The sequence below is a fragment of the Leopardus geoffroyi genome, chromosome A3 (assembly GCF_018350155.1).
Source record: "Leopardus geoffroyi isolate Oge1 chromosome A3, O.geoffroyi_Oge1_pat1.0, whole genome shotgun sequence".
NCBI classification, from domain to species: Eukaryota; Metazoa; Chordata; class Mammalia; order Carnivora; family Felidae; genus Leopardus; species Leopardus geoffroyi.
The window spans coordinates 30,841,066-30,863,987 of NC_059336.1; the positions used below are offsets into that span (position 1 = coordinate 30,841,066).

Sequence of the window (22,922 nt, forward strand, 5' to 3'; positions counted from 1 at the left end):
CAAAGTTGGAAGACCCACTGGGGTGGAAAACTTTCCGAGTGGGGCAGAGATTCGTTGTGGGAGGTTAAAAGCTGTTATAAACAACCCCCGAGTGTGCGTGGCTTAGTGCAACGAAACTTCAATTCTCGCTTACTCAACATCCAGTGTGAATGTACCTGGTCGGCAGCTCTCAGGAACAGATCTCTATGAGGCGACTCAGGAGTCCAGGCTCCTTCCAATGCGTGGCTCCACTTTTTCCCAGAGCCTGGAAATTCTCCAGGATCCTGGACACCTTTTCTAAATTGTCAACGACCAGCTGCCCAAAGAACAGAGGGGACTGCGGCAGATGATGCAGACATTTTAGGAGCCACACACAGCACTTCTGTCCAAGCCCATGTCCCCACTTAGATGCAAGGGGGAAATGTGGTTCAGCCAACTGCCCAGGGAAAAGGGAATGAATTTGATGACCATCCAGTCTGTCTGTGCTGCAGGACAGCAAGAGTCCCAGGAAGACTTGATTTGGGCATTAGTTAGTTAGGCAATGCCTCGTGGATGGATTGTGAAAAGGGTAAGTAGATTGGCTGCTCTGAACCCCAGCTAACACTCCATCCAGGCCCAGTGGATGCTTTTCATGTGGCTCTTCCTTTCTGACCAATCCTACCATGCACATTTCCAGCACAGCCTGCTACAAAAAGGTGAGTTGGGATACCATTTGGGAATGAACTGGTGATGGTGAGAATTCCAACTCACTCAGCTCTGGGAATGCACAAGGGGAATCAAAGTGAGCAGTGGAGACTCAGCTAGCGTTGCTTTAACCTTCACGGAGAGTTGGCGATCCCTTTAGAGTAGAATCCACCCACTGCCAATGGGGGAATCTCTCACCTTCCTTTATCAGCGCCGAAAAGTCTACCTTATAATCTGGATCTCCTAACTCCAACAACCAGTGTTTCTCACTACATCACATTTTCTTTGTACCTGCTAGTAGAGGTGACATACAAAGTTACTATCTCATCCAGCCCCTGAGATCAGATTACCCATTGTGTGTAATGCCAGGAGAGGAGAAGACAGTCCATAAGAATCTTCTGTGGTAAACGAAAAGAAAGATGAGAAAGTTCCAGGGATAAACTTTGCTAACCTGACCAATTCTCTGACCCTCAAACAGAGCAGCAAATGCTAACGAGGGAGATTTCCTAACACAGAATTGAAATAGGCCGGTCAACTGAGAGGAAGTGGCCTATAATCAACTGGAGAGGCCAGGAAGGGTTGCATGACTCCAATCCCAATTAGGGAGGCTGAGACAGCTCCTGCTGGGATGTCAACCTTCCAGCTCACAAATACGATGGCCCACAGCCATTTTCCATTTCCTTTCTCCTGGGCCAAGATTTGCAGGAGAAAAGACAGTGAAAAAAGGAGGATTTCCCTTGATAATGATTCCCTGGAGGATAGAGGGATGGAGGAAGCAAAAAAAAAAAAAAAAAAATCCCAAGTATCCCAGGAAGACAATTAGGAAGTGAGACTGGCCTTCCCCACTTTAGTGTTCTCCATGCCTTATCCCTTGGGCTCCTACCAAATTCCCCCTTCTTCTCTCTTCTGTAGGTTAGTCACTGATTCTTTTTTTTTTTTTTTAATCTTTAAAAAATGTTTGTATTTATTTTTGAGGCAGAGAGAGACAGAGCATGAGCAGGGGAGGGGCAGAGAGAGAGGGAGACACAGAATCCGAAGCAGGCTCCAGGCTCCGAGCTGTCAGCAGAGACCCCGACGTGGGGCTCGAACTCACAGACTGTGAGATCATGACCTGCGCTGAAGTCGGACGCCCAACCGACTGAGCCACCCAGGTGCCCCCGTCACTGATTCTTTGATCCCCCATTTCCCCCATGAATGTAAAATGGTGATAATAACTGTCCCACGTGGGGATGAAGTATCTGCAAAAATCCCACTCACCTCCTTTGGGTCTCCATTGTCTTTGATTTATTCCTCTCTAGTACTTTGTAATTTCACTGTTTACCTGTGGTATCTGGAGACAGTGGCCTTCTTGGGATTTCCAGTGACTGACATAATTGTCTTTTTGTGCCCAGCAGCTAGTGCAGGCCTGGGCTCTTGAAGTTGCTCAGGGAGTTTGTTCAGTCGGTGGAGGAACATGCGAATCGACAAATGAAGAAACCGGTGAGTGAGTCAAAGCATGAAGGACTGCACACCTCTGAGTGTTGTCGAGGGTTAGAGCATAAGTCTCTGTCCCTGATTGCCAGCCTTTTGCAAGAGGTAACTGGGGAGGACTTCCTACATTCCAGGGAGCCTGGTCTGTCTAGGGCAGGAGCGGGCACCTTCGTTCTGGGAGGAGTGCTTCTGGGAGGCACCAGTAGGAGCTGGACTGCAGTGGTACATGTCCCTGCTCCCAAAAGGGAATCAAAAGGGCCCAGGGTTGGAACGCGTCTGACATGTTCCTGTAGTTTTTGGCTTGGGCTGCCGTCTAGGGCCTCGGGTCTTTGAAGGAAGGTGGTCACTGGACCCCACAGGGCCCAGCGAGTGCTCTGATCTGGGCAGAAGGCTGCTCTGGGTCTGCACATACGTAGCAGAGGAACACTGATGACTCATTCAGCTAATATCCATTTGAAATCATCTGGTTCTACCAACTGGCCACCTTGAGAGTGCCAGAGATTATGTGAGTAAAGGTTACGAAGAGATTGTTTTTTTGGTCTCCATTCTTCCTTTTGAAAATCAGAAGCTAAATGTTGGTGTTTTAGAAGGGCCTCTCTGAATCCCCCCAGAGACCTATTCTTTGGTGGTTTAGTTAGCTTCATAACCTTGTGTAGTGGATTGACTGGTGGCTCCCCAAAAGATGTGTTCACCTCCTAATCCCCGGAACCTGTGAATGTTACATTCTTTAGAAAAAGAGTCTGTGCAGATGCAACTCAGTTAAGGATCTTGAGATGAGGAGATTGTCCTAGATTATCCAAGTAGACCCTATACCCAATGATAAGTATCTTGGTACGAGTGAGCCACAGGGAGATGAGACACAGATACACAGAGGAGGAAGCGACGTGAAGACAGAGACAAGAGAACAGAGACCACGAGCCAAGGGAGGCCAGAGATTGCCAGCTGGCAGCAGAAGCAGGGAGAGGCGAAGAATGGATCCCCCGCAGGAGCCTTTGGTGGGAGCGTGGCCCTGCCACCATCTTGAATTTTGAACTTCCACTGTCAGAACTGTGAGAGAATAAATTCCTGTTGTCTCAAGCCACCGGTTTGTTTCCTTTGTAACAGCAGCCACAGGAAACGAATACACCTTGGTTGAGATTGGCACCTAGCTGCCAAAGCATTTCCTTTCGAGAGTCACAAATGGTGCCCAGGGCTTTTTCGGGTGTATGCATCAAATCTAAAGGAGAAGGTAAAGGCATACCCAGAACAGACCCGACTTGATTATGAGCAGAAAAGTCCTCTGGAACCTGAAAAAGGAGTCCCTCTGGTATACACTTCGTGTCACAATTCTGTTGGCCAAATATATCTTTTTCTATTAAATTGGCAGGGGCCTCACACAGAGCAGGAAGGAAAGTTTTTCAGTCGGGGCCCGAGGGTTATCGTTACGGGCTGGAGGACAGGGAAATTCCCTGAGCTATTTGAAATATCTGCCACCTGGGTGGTATGTTTACTCTGAGGAAGAAGTTGAACAAAGAAGGTTTATTGTATAAACCGTAGCACTTAGGTCTACCAAGAATTGTTAACGGTGACCATCGTTATGTGCAATCATTTACATTGGATGTTTATGGATAAGGCAGGATTTTGAGTGTTTTTTTCCTTCTCTGGAGCACCCTCATTGACCTAAATGGAGGGACTTTTCTTTTGTAAAATGGAATGATCTTTTACTAGTGTGCCTTTTGTTTATAATACCTACACATATCCTTGCTAATAAAGGTGGTCAGTTGGGAAGTAGGTCTTCTAACTGTTTGATCTGCAGGGGCTGTAACAGGTTGTCCAGAGAAGCAGAACCAATAGGTGATAAGTGTATTTGAATATATATATATATATATATATATATATATATATATAATTTTTTTTTTTTTTAAAGGAATTGATTGCCTCAGTTGTGCATTAGGAAGACCAAAATCTGTAGTGCAGGCTATAAATTCAGGTCAGAGATGAATGAAATAGCAGTCCTGAGTCTGAAATCTGTAGGGCAAGCCAGTGGGCTGGAGACTCAGGTAGGGTTTTAATTCTTTTTCTTAAATGTTTATTTACTCTTGAAGGAGAGAGATAGAATCTGAATGGGGGAGGGGTAGAGAGAGAGGGAGACACAGAATCCGAAGCAGGCTCCAGGCTCTGAGCTGTCAGCACAGAGCCCGATGCGGGACTCGATCTCACGATCTGTGAGATCATGACCTGAGTGAAGGTGGTTGCCTAACCGACTGAGTGCCCCGGGTAGGGTTTTGATGTTACAGTCTTGAGGCAGAATTTCTTCTTCTGTGGGAAACCTCAACTTGTGCTCTTAAGGCCTTCAGCTGATTGGATGAAGCCCACCCATGTTATTGAGGGTAATCTCAATTTTATTTAAAGTCAACTGACTGTAGACGTTTATCACATCTACAAAATACCTTCACGAACATGTTTAGATTGGTGTTTGAAACACAAACAGCAATGCAAACAACAGGGCACCATAGCCTAGTTTTTCTTCTTTTGCATGATTAGAATTGTGGCCCAACACATTTTTTTTTTTTTTTTTTTTAAATTTTAGAGACAGAGCAAGAGTGCACAAGCAGAGGAGAGGGGCAGAGGGAGAGGGAGAGAGAATCCCAAGCAGACTCCACACTCAATGTGGAGCCTGATGCGGGGCTCCATCCCACGACCCTGGGATTATGATCTGAGCCAAAAACGAGAGTCAGACGCTCAACTTCCTGAGCCACCCAGGCACCGGGCCCAACAGACTTGTATTAGAGAAGTTTCAGGTGTGGATTTTGGGGGATCTTGCTCTACTTTTGGGGCCTGTTTTTGGCCGTGGGGTTTACCGTGGTAAGAGAGATCCCGGTCAGTTTCATTAACTTCTGTCATCCGGGATTCAGCAGTGAGGTTCGGAGCAATGTGTGTGAAATTGATAATAGTTCAGGGAACCCTGGGTCACATTCTTCAATTCCCAGAAGAATTCTACATTCCTCTATGAATAGTTGCTGGTCTTCTCTGGGTTTAGGGAAATCCTTCGTTGTAGTTATTCATTCAGTTCTGGTCCAAGGTTTAAATACTACAGTTGTCTGGATACCTGGCCTGTGGTAGGCATGAGCCTTTAGCAGTGACTGGCATTTAAGGATCTTTGGAGTTGTTGGGGAAAGGGTAGGGGGTGGCAGGGAGGAGGAGGGAGGAGTCACTGGCGGTGTGGAGGGGGAGCAGTGGAAGGGTGGGAGGGGCAGAGGCAGGGCTGCATCTAGGGAAGTAACTGGAGGGCAAGGAGGGGGAAGATAAAGGCAGAGGCTTGTTTGCTGTTACTTAAGTTTTCAAATTATTCGTTAGCTTTGGCCAAAGAATCTTCCAGTGAAGCAATGTTTAAGTCAGAATTTCCTTTGGGGACCTCTGTACGCTGATCGAAATATCCTCTTCCCTTTGTTTTCTAAAGTTTTCTCACATGAACAATTGTGTGCAAGTCACGTGTTCCCCAGAGTGGCCACTGAGGGTCCAAATGATCCGTGGTGAAGTCAGGCCATTTAGAAAGACAGGTACGAGAATTTGGATTCTAACATCCAAATTAGAGGCAGGGGTTTTCCTGGAGGAGAAAAGGACTTGGATGACCCCATGAGAGCTGGCAGTGGGTGGTAGAGACGTCATGCTTTGGCCCCTTGTGTCTTAGGACCTCCTGTCCTGACAGTTGTCTGTCTCTAAACACAGACCTGACAATTTGTGCTCTTTCGGAAAAACCGGAGACAAGACTGTCTAGACAAGGTATCGAGATGGAAGAGGAACCTTATCTAGCTTTATTGATGACCCACAGCACTTTGAACGGATTCTAGTGCGGTGAGAACTACAAACTCAATGCTCTGTGAGGCTCGCTTGATCTACAGGTCTACAGGGGGCCTCTGCTTGTGTTCTGGCCTGTGATTCTCCTTCCTGTGACCAAGAATTTTAATAGAACAGCGTAAAATGGAAGCACAAAAGAGAGCCAAAGAGGTGAAGAGGGATGGCCCAATTCTACCAAGAATGCAAACAAAGGAGACACCACCAAAAAACCTGGGCCCTGAGCTGCTAATAAGTAGCTAAGGACTCACTGCAAAGAGAGGGGAGTTCAGACCAAAGTGCTGACTCACCACACTGGTGTGGATTTGAAGTCACGAGTACGTTGTCAGCATATAACGCACCTGGCCAAAGGCTGGGGCTGCAGTGTCATGTTGGGACCTCCAGGAAAACTGTGGACAGAAAGGAAGACCACCTAGGTGAGAACAAACAGAAACTGCTTATTCAGAGTCTGTCATAGCAAGGGACCATTAGTTGCATTTGTCAGGGACTTCAAGGCAGGCAGGGAGCAGGAAAGTGTTACAGCAAACATAGAAAGGAAGGCTTCAGGCACGCCTGCAGTGACTGGAGGTTGTTGGGGACCCTGGAAGGAGCCTGGCTAGAAGAGGGGCATTTTATGTGACTGCTTGGGAAGCATATTTGCCTTTGCCTGGTGGGTCCTGGGTTGGACGTGGGTACATGAAATAAAGAAGCTGGAAGTCACTGAGCAATTTCTGACCATTCTAGGCCAGTTGCTGTGGGCATTTGACTTCCTGGGCTGGTTGCTAGAGATTGTGGGTAAGGGCTCTATTGTCCAATATGGTCTGGTCATTGTCCACTTGTATATTCAGTTTCTCAGGAGGCATTGGTGTCTTGCCCCAGAAAGTTCACAGTATGGGTAAGGAAATAAGATGTACACTGAAGGGCAAGACTGTATGTACCTGGAATCAAGGGGTCCATCTGAGGCCAGGCTGAGGGGTCAAGTTGTGGGCAGGGTGAGGGTCAGGTTGTGCACAGAGTGAGGGTTCGGCTGTACTCAGGTGAGGGGTTGGGCTGTGGGCAGGTGGCTGGTCAGAGTAGGCCACCGGGGTTGGCCAATGGCTTCCTTCCGGGGGCAGGTTACTGGTGGTGTAGGGCTGACCCAGGGGTGCTGGCCTTTTCTCTGACCAGCGCTGATTTAAGCTCTTCCTACTTTCTAAACATCTCCTTTGGCATTAAGAGACCTTCCCCGGCTGCACCTGGTACATTGAGGGGAGTACTTTTAGGTATACTCTAAGGTTAGGGAGGAATGGTATGGTTTTGATAATAGGGGGCCAGGGCAAAATTACAGCCTGCAGTCTGTCCCTGCTGTGTGGGAAAAGCATCATCACACCTGCACACAAAGATGCTTTGACAGTCACATCCTCTGACAAGCCAGAACTGCCCCTGTGCCATTGTGTTAAGAATCAAGATGCTGTGATGCCACTGATTTCCCAGGTTGGTAGGGGTAAGGAGATGGTGGGAATTACAGGGGCTTTGTTCCTTTCATTGTGCTATTAAATGCATTTAATACCATTCAACCTTCCCCTTGAAAGGTTGGCTCTAGGAGTAACTGTAATTCATCATCTCCCAGTATTGCTAGTTTAGGGTGACTAGATCGGGGCCACAAGATTCTGCCAACACACCTCACTTATTGTCTTGCCACAGCGCCTGAAAGGCCATGTCCTTGCTCCCCTCTTGGGTTGAGCATTGCCTTCTGCTGCTTTATTCACTCATTTGCAAACACTTATTACAAGTGTTACACATCGAACACTTTACTGGGCATGGTGGTAAAATGTTGAGTGAGCTACAGCATTGGCTTCCATGGATACTATAGTCTATCCTGGGAGACAGGTGATAAGACACAAAAGTGCAATGAGTCTAGTGCAATGAGGAACATGCACAGGGCACTGTGACAGGACCACACAGGGCTCCGGGCAATGTAGGGGGAGCGGTGAGGCCAGGCATCTCTGAGGGGATGCCATTTCAACTGAGATTGGATTTTTAGAAATATGAAGTTCGCGAAGAACAGACAAATGCACCTCAGGCAGAAGAAAAGCCTGTAGAAGATTCTCAGGCCAGGGCAATTTGGGCATTTCTGCCACCAAATGTAGGCTGGTGAGCTTAGAGCATAGAGAATGAGGATGGAGTGCGTGAGTTGCATTAGAGAGGAAGTGGGCGCCATAGTTAGAGAGGAAGTGGGCGCCATAGTTAGAGAGGAAGTGGGCGCCATAGTTAGAGAGGAAGTGGGCGCCATAGTTAGAGAGGAAGTGGGCGCCACAGAGAGATGCAGAAAGGTGTCTACGTTTGATTCCAGTGGAATATTTGAATCGGAATATTTTCAAGTAAATTTTTTATGAAAGCATAACGTATGGAGACAGCAATGCACAAATCACAGGTAAATAGCTTGCCGAGTTGTTATAAAGTAAACACACCTGTGTAACCATCACCCAGATGAAGAAACAGTATGTTACCCCACTCCAGTCCCCTGGGAGACTGCCAGTGGCCATCTGGACCTTCTCAACTGCCTAGTCCTTGTGTGGCCTCTCGTTCAGGAGCTCCTGCAGTATTGTTACTGTCCCTTAGGGTCCTCCCCTGGGCTGAGCACGTGGCTCATGATTGCCTCTTTTACTAGACTTGAGGCTGAATGAGGGCAGGAGCATATCTGTTCTGTCCACCCTGGGGTCCCCACTCGGCTTGGGTCATTTGTCATGACTGGCCCACTGACCATCCAAGGCGGAAGCCACTCTTTTGACCCTGGGCTCATTAATCCACATGCTTCCTGGTGGCGAGCGTTTTCAAGTGTCCAGCAAATACTGAAAGACTGAGTGAATGCCTGCTGGTTTTCGTTTTAATTCCATGCAGCAACTTAAATGAGCTAGCAGGTGATGGCCCCGCTCAGTGCACCTGCAGCTAGAGTATTAAGGCTGAGACTGAATGGGAGCAAGGGGTTATTGTGGTCCTTCTCCATTTCTTGAAAAGTGAAGTTGAAGTAGACAGGGGCCTATAATTACAGTTTCAAGAATTTTTTTTCAAGTGTGAAGAAGCTGGGTGAGCAGCATCTGGCCAAGAAACAACTCTCCCTTGTGTGGTCACGTCTTGGGTGCTCTTCTTTGCATAGTTTTATTATTTTCTAAAATTAAAGCCTTATTGATACAGTTCAGGTACCATATGATTTACCCATTTAAAGAATACAATCCAGGGGCGCCTGGGTGGCTTAGTGGGTTAAGTGTCTGACTCTTGATTGTAGCTCAAGTCATGATCTCGTGGTTCGTGAGTTCAAGCCCAGTGTCTGTCTCTGTGCTGACAGCACAGAGTCTGCTTGGGATTCTCTCTCTCCCTCTCTCTGCCCCTCTCCCGCTCATTCCCACTCATTCTCTCTTTCTCTCTCTCTCAAAATAAATAAACTTAAAAAAAAAGAAAAAAAAGGAGGGGATACAGATACTGCTTAGATGTTTGTGAGAAACATGTGAAAATGAGAAGTATATATAAAGATAACTACTTATTGAGTGAAAATATGTGTTCTCCAAACAGGTGGGGGTGAAGAACGGAATTAAGAAAGCATGTGTGATCTCGCAGAAGTCAGGGAAGGAGAAAAAAAAAAAAATAAGCAAAGAGGAAGCAGGTAAATAGAAAACACAAAATAAAATGGTAGAAATAAGTCCAGTGTAATGGCAACCATCAGAAAAATATATAAATCATGGTCACTTAATAGTCATCTAAGCTATACACACAGAGATTTTCGGATTGAAGCAAAAGCAACAATTACATAAATGAAGTCTAGCTCTATGCTGTTTATGAGAAACACACATAAATCAAGGAGCACTAGATGGTGGGAACGAAAGGGTTAAAATCCAGGCAAATCTTTACAACAACAAAAAAGATGGTGTTTCGGTACTAATAGCAGACAAAACAGGACTTTATGAGGAAAGCAGTGAAAATGACAAGTGGGGGAGGGGTGTGTGCGTCTGGAAGGTTCAGTCAGTTAAGCATCTGACTCTTGATCTTAACTCAGGTCTTGATCTCAGGGTGGTGAGTTCAAGCCCCGTGTTGGGCTCCATGCTGAGTGGGAAGCCTGCTTGGGATTGTCTCTCTCTCTCTGCCCCTCCCCTGCTCGCACGTGCGTGCTCTATCTCAAAATAAATAAACATTAAAAAAAATAAAGAATACAATCCAGTGGTTTTTACCAGGTTCATAGATGCGTGCACCATCACCAAATTCATTTTTAGAACAATCTCTTTACTCTCCCCACCAAAAAAACACCCTACTCATAGACAGTCACTCCCCATTCCCCCATACCCACCACCCCCTGTCCTAGGCAATCATTCATCTACTTTTTACCTCTATAGACTTTGCCTAGTCTGAGCATTTCGTTAAAACGGAATCATGTGATTGGCTTCTTTCACTTAGCATAGGATTTTATTTAAAAAAAAAAATTTTTTTTAATGTTTATTTATTTTTGAGACAGAGAGAGACAGAGCATGAACGGGGGAGGGTCAGAGAGAGAGGGAGACACAGAATCCGAAGCAGGCTCCAGGCTCCGAGCTGTCAGCACAAAGCCGGACGCGGGGCTCGAACTCACGGACCACGAGATTATGACCTGAGCCGAAGTCGGACGCTTAACCGACTGAGCCACCCAGGTGCCCCTAGTATAGTATTTTAAAGACTCATCTGTATTTCGGTATGTTTCAGTACTTTATTCCTTTTGTGGCTGAACAATTTCATTCCACTTAAACTCGCTGATTTTGAAGTCTTTTCCGGTAAGTTCATCATCTCGGTTTCCTCAGGGGCAGTTGCTACTGATTGCCTTTTTTTCATGTGTGTGGGTCCAACTTTCTTGCTTCTGTGCACCTGTCATAGTTTTTTGTTGTTGTCGAAAGTGCTACATTTAAAATAACACAATGTAGCAGGCCTGGAAATTGATTTCTACCCCCCTCCCCAGTGTTGGTTTTGGTTGCTGTTTGTTGCAGATGTTGTTTGTTTAATGACTTTTCTGAACGAATTCGGTAAAGTCTGTATTCTTTGTCAAGAGTGGCCACTGAAGTCCCTGTGTGGTTAGGTTAGTGGTCGGCTAACGATTGGACAGAGTGTTTTAAATGCCTGGAAACAATGAGTCTTTGCCAAGGGGCTCTGGGTACGTGTTGAACCAGACCACCTACACCCCTTCCTTAAGCCTTCACCTGTGTGTATAGATCTTAGAGTCACTCAGAGGTGAGAGCTCAGGGCCTTCTCCGGCCTTTCCTGAGCCTGCGCACAGCCTATACATGCACGTGATGTTCCAGATCCCCAGGAATGTGTATGAGAATTTCAAAGCACGTACGGATATCTCATTGCCAGCTCTTCCTTTTAAACCTTTTGGTTAGCCTGATGTTTGCTCCACCCTAGGTAGTGTGAAGTTACCATTTGCGTGTAATTTTCAATGTCCCCCCAGGGGAAAAAAGCTTTTTACTCTTTTTCACTGGGAAAGCCGGGAGTCAGGTCAATTACAGAAAGCCTTGTAAGTGGGATCTTCCAAGAATTAACCAGACAGGTCAAAAAATGATCGTTCTTTAGGGCTGTGGCTTTGAAAGGGCTTCAACCCTCTTCTGTTCCTTCTGGCAGAGTGACAGGCTGCGACTTTTCACTGCCGGTTGGGGGCGGGGAGTGTGTCTCTTATTTTTTAAGACTACTTTGGAGCTGGAGAGTGGGACAAGGGATGAGGGCAAGTTGCAATGCCACAAAGCTCACTGTTGGTTTTTTTTTTTTTTAATGTTTATCTATTTTTGAGAGCGAGAGAGAGGCAGAAACGGGGGGACGCAGGATCTGAAGCGGCTGGTGCTGATAGCAGGGAGCCGGACGCAGGGCTCCAACTCACGAGCCTGTGAGATCAGGACCTGAGCAAAGTCCGATGCCTAACCGACCGAGCCACCCTGGCACCCCCGGCTCACTGTTGTTAATGAGATTCAGCTAGATTTAATAAATGCTCTGTTAGTAATAAACTCAGGTTAATTGGCAGAGTTCTGAGAAAGTTGGTTCTGATGATTTTTTATTTTATAGAGGAGAGAATTTTCCGAGATCCTCACTCTGCCATCACCTCCCTGTGATCTTGTGAACCATGTTCATCTAGGCATTTTTAGATTTTATTCTTCTGTGTTTCTCTAGCAAGTGTACTTTACATATAGATTTCCTCTCACGTCACATTAGGGATTCTGTAATATCTAGTTGTCTCGTTCTTCGAATGTTAAGAATGAACTGTTGGCCCAGGAGCTGTCAGCCTGTTCTCTCTGTTACAAAGTTTCCCCACAGACTTTGCTTCAAGATTTGTGTCCTGGTATGTTGCCTAGATTCGTTATTTCTTCTGGGGATGTGAAACTGTTTTCTAAATCTGTCATTCCTTCTGCATTTATTAGCTGTGATTCCTCTATGAAGAAGAGCTTTCATCAATTATTTGGTTATTCTGAAATACAGTTTACAAGAAAACAATGTTTAAGTATGTTCCTTTTATCCCGACTTTCTCGAGGGTTTTTATGAAAACAGTGTGGAGGTTCCTCAAAAAATTAAAAATAGACCTACCCCATGACCCAGCAATAGCACTGCTAGGAATTTACCCAAGGGATACAGGAGTACTGATGCATAGGGGCACTTGTACCCCAATGTTTATAGCAGCACTCTCAACAATAGCCAAATTATGGAAAGAGCCTAAATGTCCATCAACTGACGAATGGATAAAGAAATTGTGGTTTATGTACACAATGGAGTACTACGTGGCAATGAGAAAGAATGAAATCTGGCCTTTTGTAGCAACGTGGATGGAACTGGAGAGTGTGATGCTAAGTGAAATAAGTCATACAGAGAAGGACAGATTCCATATGTTTTCACTCCTGTGTGGATCCTGAGAAACTTAACAGAAGACCATGGGGGAAGGGAAGGAAAAACATGGTTAGAGAGGGAGGGAGCCAAAACATAAGAGACTCCTAAAAACTGAGTACAAACTGAGGGTTGGTGGGGGGGTGGGAGGGAGAGGAGGGTGGGGGATGGGCACTGAGGAGGGCACCTGTTGGGATGAGCACTGGGTGTTGCATGGAAACCAATTTGACAATAAATTTCATAATAAAAAAAATTAAAAAAGCAATGATAGAAACTTGATTCTCGTGCTTTCATTTCTTTATTGTGATAATATTTATAGATAACGTAAAAAAATTTTTTGAACATAACACAAAACTTACCATCTTAACCATTTTAAGTGGTTCAGGAGTGTTAAGTTTGTTCTCTGTTGTGAAACAGAGATCCAGAACTTTCTTTTATCTTGCGAATCTGAAATTCTATACCCATTAAGTAATAACTACTCATCCCCCCTTCCTGCCAAGCCCTGGTAAGCACCATTCTACTTTGTCTCTATGAATTGACTAGTTAACACACCTCATGTGAGAGGAGCCGTCTGTTATTTGTGTTTTTATGACTGTCACATTTCACTTAACACAATGGCCTTGATCATTTCGCTTAATACAATAGCTTCGAGGTTCACCCATGTTACAGCATGTGACAGGATTTCCTTCTTTTCACAAAAAATTTTTTATTAACGTTTATTTATGTTTGAGAGACGGAGACAGAGAGCGAGTAGAGGAGGGGCAGAGAGAGAGAGAGTCACGGAATCCGAAGCAGGCTCCAGGCTCGGAGCTGTCAGCACAGAGCCCGACACGGGGCTCAAACTCACCAACCGTGAGATCATGACCTGAGCCGAAGTCAGATGCTTAACTGACTGAGCCACCCACGCTCCCCAGGATTTCCGTTTTTAAGGCTGAAGAATATTCCGCTGTATGTATACACCACGTTTTGTTTATCCACTCATCTGTTGATGGATTATTGGGTTGCTTCTGTCTCTTAGCTATAATGAATAGTTCTGCTATAAACATAGGTATTTGGTATTTGCACAAATATCTCTAAGATTCTGCTTTCAGTTCTTTTGGATTTATTCCCAGAAGCAGGATTGCTGGATCATATGGGAGTTCTATTTTTAATGTTTTGAGAGTCCCCCCCATACCATTTTCCACAGTGGTCGCACCATCTTGCAATCCAACCAATGGTGTGCAAGGGTTCCAATCTTTCCACATCCTCTCCAACACTTGTTATTTTCTTTCTTTCTTTTAAATAGTAGCCACCTTAATGGGTATAATATATCATTGTGGTTTTGATTCATATTTCTCTGATGGTTAGTGATGTTGATCATTTTTTCATATGCTTATTGGCCATACAGGGTTTTAACTTAACTCTGAGTTTATATCTGTATCTCTTTTATCATATGCTAAAAATCAGTTTGATTCCTTATAACTTTACTATAATTACTTATTTGTTTTATCTTAATATGTGTTTGTATGTGTGTGTACATATATATGTGCGTATCTTTCAAAATAAAAATACTGACTATGGTAGGCAGGATAATACACCCCCCGCTCCCCAAACGTGTCTGTGTCTCAATCCCTAGAAACTGAATTTGTTATGTTTCATGGCAAGGGGAAGTTTAGGTTGCAGATAGAATTAAGTGTACTAGGTGCTTCTGGGTGGCTCAGTCGGCTGAGTGTCTGACTTCAGCTCAGGTCATGATTTCATGGTTCGTGAGTTTGAGCCCCGTGTTGGACTAGCTACTGTTGGTGCTGAGCCTACTTTGTCCCGCTCTCTCTCTGCCCCTCCCCTGGCCACACTTTCTCTCAAAAATGAATAAACATTTATACAAAAAAAACAAAAAAGAATTAAGTTTATTAACCAAGTGACCTTAAAACAAGGACAGTATCCTGGGTTATCCAGGTGGGCCCAAGGTAATCACAAGAGTCCTTAAATGGTGAGGAGGGAGGCAGAAGCGTCCAACCTAGAGAGAGAGCTCAGGAGAAAGATTAGACTGGCCATTGTCAGCATTGAAGGTGGAAATGAGCCATGAGTCAAGGAATGTGGGAAGCATCTAGAAGCTGGAAACTGCAAGAGAACAGGTTTCTCCCAGGACCTCCAGAAGGGAAAACAGCCCTGCTAACACACTTACTTTAAGCCGGTGAGACCCATTTCAGACTCCTGACCTCTGGAACTGTAAGATAATTGCATTGTTTTAGGCCATGGTAGTTTATCATAGCAGCAGTAGGAGGTGAACACGGATTTTGGGGCCTGGACACAAGGAACTATTGAAATAAATGCCTACAAGTGTGGAAGTGGCTTTGCAATTGGGCAATGGCTGGAAGCTGGGAGAATTTTTGGAGCGTGATAGAAAAAAAAAAACCTAGATTGCTCCAAATAGATTGTTAATAGACATATGGATGTGAATGGCTGTGTTAGTGCTGACTCGGAAGGGAGTGAGAAGCAGGGTAAACTGTCTCAGAGGGCACCGGGTTCATCGGGAGCAGACCATCGACAGAAACACGGTTATTAAAAGAGCTGTCGGTAAGGCCCGGGTGGAAATGAGAAACACGTTCTTGGTAGCTGGTGAAAAGGGAATCAGCTGAAAGTGTACTGAATTGTGTCCCACAGTTCTGTGGAAAGCAAAACTTGCAAATGATGAGTTTGGATATTCAGCTGAGATTTCTCAGCAGGGTGGTCAACATGGGGCTTGGTGTCTTCTTGCTTCTTATCGTGAAATGTAAGAGGAAAGAGATGGGTTAAGCAAAAAGGAACCAGAGCTTGGTAATTTGGGGAAATCTCAGCTTATTCAGAACACCAAAGAAGTTAAAATGAGATTCGCTGTCAGGAAGCACGCTCTGGAAAGAAATGGAAGGGTGTGGATGAACAACCTTCTGTTAGTGCCTTGGAGGGATCAGTGTTCAGAGTATCCAATCATACGGAGGAGCCTGGAAGGTGTGTGACTCACGGACCCCTCAGCTGCCTCGGCAGAAGCCAGGAACAGAGATGGGATTGTCCAGGAGATTTCTGTAGGGGAAGCCTCTTGTCTAATGGAGCAAATCCCTGAGACAGACATAGCAGATCCACAAAGCTCTTGCAAATTTATGCCAGCAGAAACACCGCCGGCTTAGACGGAAAGGTACAGAGAAAGTACAATGTGAAAGAAGGCAGCTGGGCCCCCCAAATTCTACAGGCAAGAAACAAGCTGATAAAACTACTGGGCTGCAAACATGTGCTATTTTTCGTAAAAGAAATAAAAGCTGCTTCCTAGGGTGGGGCCATGAGCCAGAAAGGGTTAATCCCAGACCATGGAACAAATTTTCCGGCTGGATTTTGAAATAGCTTGGGACACGTGTCTTCCCTTCCATTTTCTTCTCCTTTGAATCAAATGTCTATCATTGTTACCTTATGCCTGTCCCTCTGTGACACTTTAGGAGCAGATAACTTGTTTCTTGACTTTCATAGGCTCACAGATGGAGAGGAATTGTGTCTCACGATTCTCAGGAATTGTGTCCAGACGTACAGGTATGAAATGAGAAATTTGCATTGGGTTCAACCGCTAAATCTGTGGTCATTTGTCACAGCAGCAATAGGAAACAGTCCAAGTTTATTGCCGACAATGAAACTGCTGCATACACTTTAAGATTCCTTGCTCATTTTGCTTTTTAGAATATAGCTCCCTATATGGCCTTATAGGGATGCGTGGTCAAAACACTGTGTTTCTGAGTTACTTGAAATATTTATTTTCTGTATGATTATTCTACCAACCTTATATACAGTAAGTTAATTTGCTTAAGCTTCTTTTTTACCTTCAGAGATGCTTTTTTTCTTTTTGAATTAACTTATTATGTAAAAATGTTTTAATGTTCATGTATTTTGTTAATTTATTTTTGAGAGAGAGAGAGAGACAGAGTACAAGTGGGGGAAGGGCAGAGAGAGGGAGACACAGAATCTGAAGCAGGCTCCAGGCTCCGAACTGTTAGCACAGAGCCCAATGCGGGGGTTGAACTCACCAACCGTGAGATCATGACCTGAGCCAAAGTCAGATGCTTAACTGACTGAGCCACCCAGGTGCCCCTGAATTAACTTATTTTTTTTTAATGTTTATATTTATTTTTGATACAGAGAGAGACAGAGCATGAACAGGGGAAGGGCAGAGAGAGAGACACAGAATCCGAAGCAGGCTCCAGGCTCTGAGCTGTCATCACAGAGCCTGACACGGGGCTCGAACTCACGAACTGTGAGATCATGACCTGAGCCGAAGTCGGATGCTCAACCAACTGAGTTACCCAGGCGTCCCCTGAATTAACTTATTTTTAAACATTATATGAAACATTTATATGATTCCAAAATTCCATTCCATCTCCCAAGTTCTCTCTTTCCCCTTATCGTTAACCATTTTAAAAATTAGTTTTTGCTTCCCTCCTGTTATGGATGGGATGTTTGATTGCTCTAGAATTCATATGTTAACATGAATGTAATGTGATGGTATTTGAAGATGGGCCTTTGGGAGGTAATTAGGTCATGGGGTAGAGCTCTGATGATGAGATTAGTGTCCTTAAAACAAGAGGCGTGAGGGATCTTGCTTCTTCCTTCTCCCTTCCATGTGAGGACATAGCCAGAAGGCAGCTGTTTACAAGCCAGGAAGTGGACTCTCACCAGACGCTGGCTCTGGTGATTTTGGACTTTCCAGCCTCCAGAACTGAGGAATAAATGATTGCTGCTTAAGTCACTCAGTGGATGGTGTTTTTGTTACGAGAGCCTGAACTGAGACACTTTCTTTTTGGATAAACACACACACGCACACACACACATACCATAGCACTTTCTTTCCTTTCTTTGCACATGTAGCAAACTATGCACATTATCTTGTACCTTGCTTCTTCTTCTTCTTTTTTTTTAACATAAAATATTTTGGAGATCAGTTTTTAATTGTTTATGCAGATCTTCCCTGTTGCTTTTTACAGTGACATAGTAGCCCATTGTACAGATGAACTGTAATTAGCTTAACCACGTCCCTATCGTTGGAAATTTAGATCATTTCCAGCCTCTCACGGTTACAAATAATGCTGCTATGACTAACTTTAGTCCTACATCTTGGTATATTTTTGCTGGTGCAGCACTGGGATAGATTCTTAGAAGTGAGCTAGCTACATCAAAAAGTGAATACATGTGTGCATTTTCCTGGGTATTGTCAGTCAGAGAGCTTTAAAAAAAATAGATAGTTTCTACTCCTATAATCATGACTGCACTATGTGCTAACTAACTGGGATGTAAATTAAAACGAAATTAGGGGCGCCTGGGTGGCACAGTCGGTTGGGCGTCCGACTTCAGCCAGGTCACGATCTCGCGGTCCGTGAGTTTGACATCTCGAGGTCCGTGAGTTTGAGCCCCGCGTCAGGCTCTGGGCTGATGGCTCAGAGCCTGGAGCCTGTTTCCGATTCTGTCTCTCCCTCTCTCTCTGCCCCTCCCCCGTTCATGCTCTGTCTCTCTCTGTCCCAAAAATAAATAAACGTTGAAAAAAAATAAATAAAAATAAAACGAAATTAAAAAATAGGTAGGTATCAGAGATTATTTGAGTGGTGCCGAAGCCCAGACTGTGACCTTAGAAATGGTTGGGTGAAGAAAGAGTATGGGAGAGGAAGTGTCACCGTTAAGAGGAGGGTTTTGAGTGGGGGTCTACAGGTGGATTGTAAAACCACCATTACTGGAAATGAGAGGAACACTGCCGTTCGGTGCCATGATTGCTAGCGAACGAGAGGAGTGACGAGGAGTGTGATGGACGGCAACTGTGAGGAGCAGGGAAGGGGGACAATGCCATAGGACCCGGAGTCTCAAGGGATCTGGAGTTTCAACTAGTTAGTGGGACATCAGGATTCGGAAGCAAGGGGAACTGCCTTCTTGGCTTGGGCTACAGTAACAGATTACCATCCACTGGGTGGCTTAGACAATAAACACTTATCTATCACGGGGCTGGAGGCTGAAATGCCGAAGATCAAGGTGCCAATAGATCTGGTGTCTGCTGAGAGACCCCTTCCTGGTTTGTGGATGTTTCTTGTTGCATCTTCCCTTTAGAGAGCAGAGAGACAGGGGAAGGAAGCCCTCTCTGGTCTGTCCTTAGAAGGGCACTAATCCCACTCATGAAGACTCTCCCCTTGTGACCTAATTACTACCCCCTAATACCTTTCCATTGGGAACTAGGATTCTAACCTGGGAATTTGGGGGGCGGGCCACACATTCAGTCCAGAGCAATTACCCACGCCTGGGATGCTGGGGATGTGAGAGATGAAGCAGGTAACCACTAGAGAGGGCCTCAGGAAAAGCGTGTTCTGGGGGGCTGCTAGATTTTGTGAAGCAGCAGGGGCGCAGAATGCCCTGAGAGGAGTTTCATAGGGCAGGAGTGTTTCTTGTGGAGTGGGAAGGGCACACTGGATGTGTGTGGGAGGCAGGGGAGGGCGGGTGTTTGCCTTACCGAAAAGAGGTCACTGGAAGGTGTTGAGCTGGAGATTTGGGAGCCGGTGGAAGACTGGTGGTGACCGATGTGAGTAAGAGTGTGTGTTGTAGAGATGTAGTTGGTTGCGTACCCAACATCCATCCCTCACGGAACCTCCCCTCTATCCCTCCTTCCTAACAGAGCCTTGTGGTGGCTGAGCTATCTTCAAGCCTTGTGCTCGTCCCTTCCCTAGTCTTAGGAAGTAGGTCCTAACTGGTTAAATCCTGGAGATCCTGTTTTATTTTATTTTATTTTTTAATTTATTTTTAACTTGTTTTATTTTTTATTTTTTTAAATGTACATCCAAATTAGTTAGCATAGAGTGCCACAATGATTTCAGGAGTAGATTCCTTTGTGCCCCTTACCCATGTAGCCCATCGCCCCTCCCACAACCCCTCCCGTAACCTTCAGTTTGTTCTCCAGATTTATGAGTCTCTTCTGTTTTGTCCCCCTCCCTGTTTTTATATTATTTTTGCTTCCCTTCCCTTATGTTCATCTGTTCTGTGCTTTAAAGTCCTCATATGAGTGAAGTCATATGATTTTTGTCTTTCTCTGACTGACTAATTTGCTTAGCATAATACCCTCCAGTTCCATCCGTGTCGTTGCAAATGGCAAGATTTCATTCTTTTTGATTGCTGAGTAATACTCCATTGTATATATATACCACATCTTCTTTATCCATTCATCCATCGATGGACATCTGGGCTCTTTCCATACTTTGGCTATTGTCGATAGTGCCGCTATAAACATGGGGGTGCATGTGTTCCTTCGAAACAGCACACCTGTATCACTTGCGTAAATGCCCAGCAGTGCAATTGCTGGGTCGTAGGGTAGTTCTATTTTTAGTTTTTTTGAAGAACCTCCATACTGTTTTCCAGAGTGGCTGCACCAGCTTGCATTCCCAGATCCTGGTTTACTTTTAAATTACTTTTATTTATTTATTTTTTAATTTTTATTTTGAGAGAGAGAGAATGCATGAGCAGGGGAGAGGGGCAGAGGGGGAGAGAGAGAATCTTAAGCAGGCTCCATGCTCAGCACGGAGCCCAATGCAGGGCATGACCCTGGGATCATGACCGGAACCGAAGTTGAGGGTCACGTTCTCAACCGACTGAGGCACCCAGGAGCCTCCTGGAAATCCTGTTTTTATAAGCAATGTTTGGTTTAGGCATTGGCCGAATGATGACATTCTGTCAGATGGGAGCAAAGAGGATGACTTCTGGAATCTTCCGGGAATTATCTTCGCATTCTTTATAAAAGACACAAGGAAAAATAACCACTCTTCTGCTTCTAGAAATCATTGTTTCTGGTACAATGTTTGGAACTCCTGCAGTCATCCTGGGACCATGAAGACTCAGATTAACACGCTGATATGTGGGAGCCTGGCAGAACAAAAAGATGGAAGGAATCTGCATTCTCGTTGACCAGCCTGGAAGCTGCCATTTTGTCATGGCAAACAAGTAGCTTCCTCATATGCTACTTTGAGTTTGGCGATCCACCTTTTTATCTTCTTTTATTGCACCCATAAATGTCATAACTGACAACGTGAGGCTTGAAGAGGTTGGGAAATGTACTTATTTGTCGAGACATACGACCATTCCCAACAGTATAGGGATTTGTCACTAAAAACATATTAAGAGATAGATATGCAGATGGTGTGTGTGTGTGTGTGTGTGTGCGCGCGTGTGCGTGTTTGTGTTTGTGTATACTTGTATATAGATTATTCCTAAAAGGATTCTGTGAAACTGGTAACAGTGCTTACCTTTGTGGAGAGAAATGCCTGAGGGGCATGGTTGGAAGGGAGATTTACTTTTTCGCCTTTCCTATTTTGCATCCCAAGACTGCATTATTTGTTCAAACAAGATGAAAACTCAATAGCATAAAATGTAAATGACATTGCAGAAAATAAAATTAGTGATGGTTCAGGCAAACTTAAGAAAGTCTAGAACGCCATGCAACAGGTCAAGAGATGACATTGATAAGAGAGAAGATGACAACCCTGAAGAGAAAGCATGGAACCCACCACAAAAATGGAGCAGAAGAATTAAAGGCATGAAAGGATACTTTCCTGAGACCAGAAATGATCGATGAACATCAAAAGACCTGAACTGCACAACCCTAAATAATAAGGTACACATATGCAAGAGAAAATATTTTTCACATGGTGGTAGAAAAAAAAGTGTGAGAATTTTGCTATCAGAGGTCATCTCTCTCCTCATTTCTTTCACTATTATTACGAATGATGATTAGACTGGGGCGCCTGCGTGGCTCAGTCGGTTGAGCATCTGACTTCAGCTCAGGTCATGATCTCACAGTTTGTGGGTTCGAGCCCCACGTCAGGCTCTGTGCTGACACCTCGGAGCCTGGAGCCTGCTTCGGATTCTGTGTCTCCCTCTCTCTCTGCCCCTCCCCCACTCGTGCTCTGTCTGTCTCTGTCTCTCAAAAAATAAATAAAAATGTTAAAAAAAAAAAAGAATGACGATTAGACAATATCACCCAGGCCAATAAAATATAACTACACTAAATACAGAATGCATCTTTATTTATCCAACAGAGACACTTTCAAAAGTGTATCTGTAAATATTTTCATACAATAAAATCATACGTAGCTTTCTGAGAAGAATAAAAAAAAAGAAAGGAAAGCTGGAGATTCTTGGGGGAAACGGAGGCTCTGGGATATAAAATCAAATATTCTAATTATTGAATAATTTTCTTATAGATAGGTAGTGTTGGAAAACAATTTCCATAAAAACTTAAATAAAGTGAGAAAATTACAGTAAAAATAAAAGAGCTGAACTGTGTTTCAATAACAGAATAACAAAGAATCTGACATTTCAGTGCATCCTGGTGAAGATTTAATACTTCAGGTATATTGAGAAAAGTAATTCAGTCTGGACTCAGAATTCTCGCTGATAAAGAAAGTGGGGTAAATGCTACAAAATCATATCTTAAGCAGATGTTATGTCCATCATTGTCTTGGGAGACTATGATGGCTGTGCTCTGGAAGACAGACACACGCTTGGGGACTGCGATGGATCAATACTTTTGAAATTTAGAAAGCCCATTAATTTAGTAAAAAAAAAAAAAAAAAAAAGGTTCCTCCTCGTTTATCCACATTTCCCGATAACAAATGTTATGCCTCTGTTAATATCCATAGGTAATTGCCACTACAGTACTTTGGGAATTATTTTATCAGCAGAGTTCTAGGATTGCTACCCAAGAATTCTTGGCTCCATTAAGGTGTTATTCATAGGTAAAGGTAGCAGGAATATATTATTTATAGCCTAGATATGTAAAGTCTGAGAAAATGTATCATTCCACATACCTCTCTTGTAAGGACACTGTCGACATGAACTCTGGGGTTACATTATTATCTATCATCTAGCTGGCTAGCTAGCTATAGAGTGCGAATGGGGGAGGGGCAGAGGGGGAGGGAGAGAGAATCTTAAGTAGACTCCACGCTCAGTGTGGAGCCCAATGTGAGGCTCAATCCCACAACCCTGGGATCATAACTTGAGCTGAAATCAAGAGTCAGATGCTCAACCAACCGAGCCATCCCGGCACCCCATGCAGAGTTTATTTAGACATGGGAATGACTGGGGCAGCGGGGTGT

The 22,922-nt window shown here is 44.5% G+C and overlaps 1 long non-coding RNA gene across 3 annotated transcripts in view; it reads left to right on the forward strand.

Moving 5' to 3' along the window:
- The first annotated feature begins 6,259 nt into the window (after nucleotides 1-6,259).
- Nucleotides 6,260-22,922, forward strand: part of LOC123580463 — an 80,127-nt gene continuing 63,464 nt past the window's right edge. For 2 of the 3 annotated variants that reach the window (XR_006703312.1, XR_006703313.1), the window contains exons 1-2: nucleotides 6,260-6,383; nucleotides 16,285-16,344. This is a non-coding gene — a long non-coding RNA (uncharacterized LOC123580463). Of the gene's footprint in view, nucleotides 6,384-9,495; nucleotides 9,587-16,284; nucleotides 16,345-22,922 lie in introns of all 3 variants that reach the window. The other variant, XR_006703314.1, reaches the window with a different exon arrangement.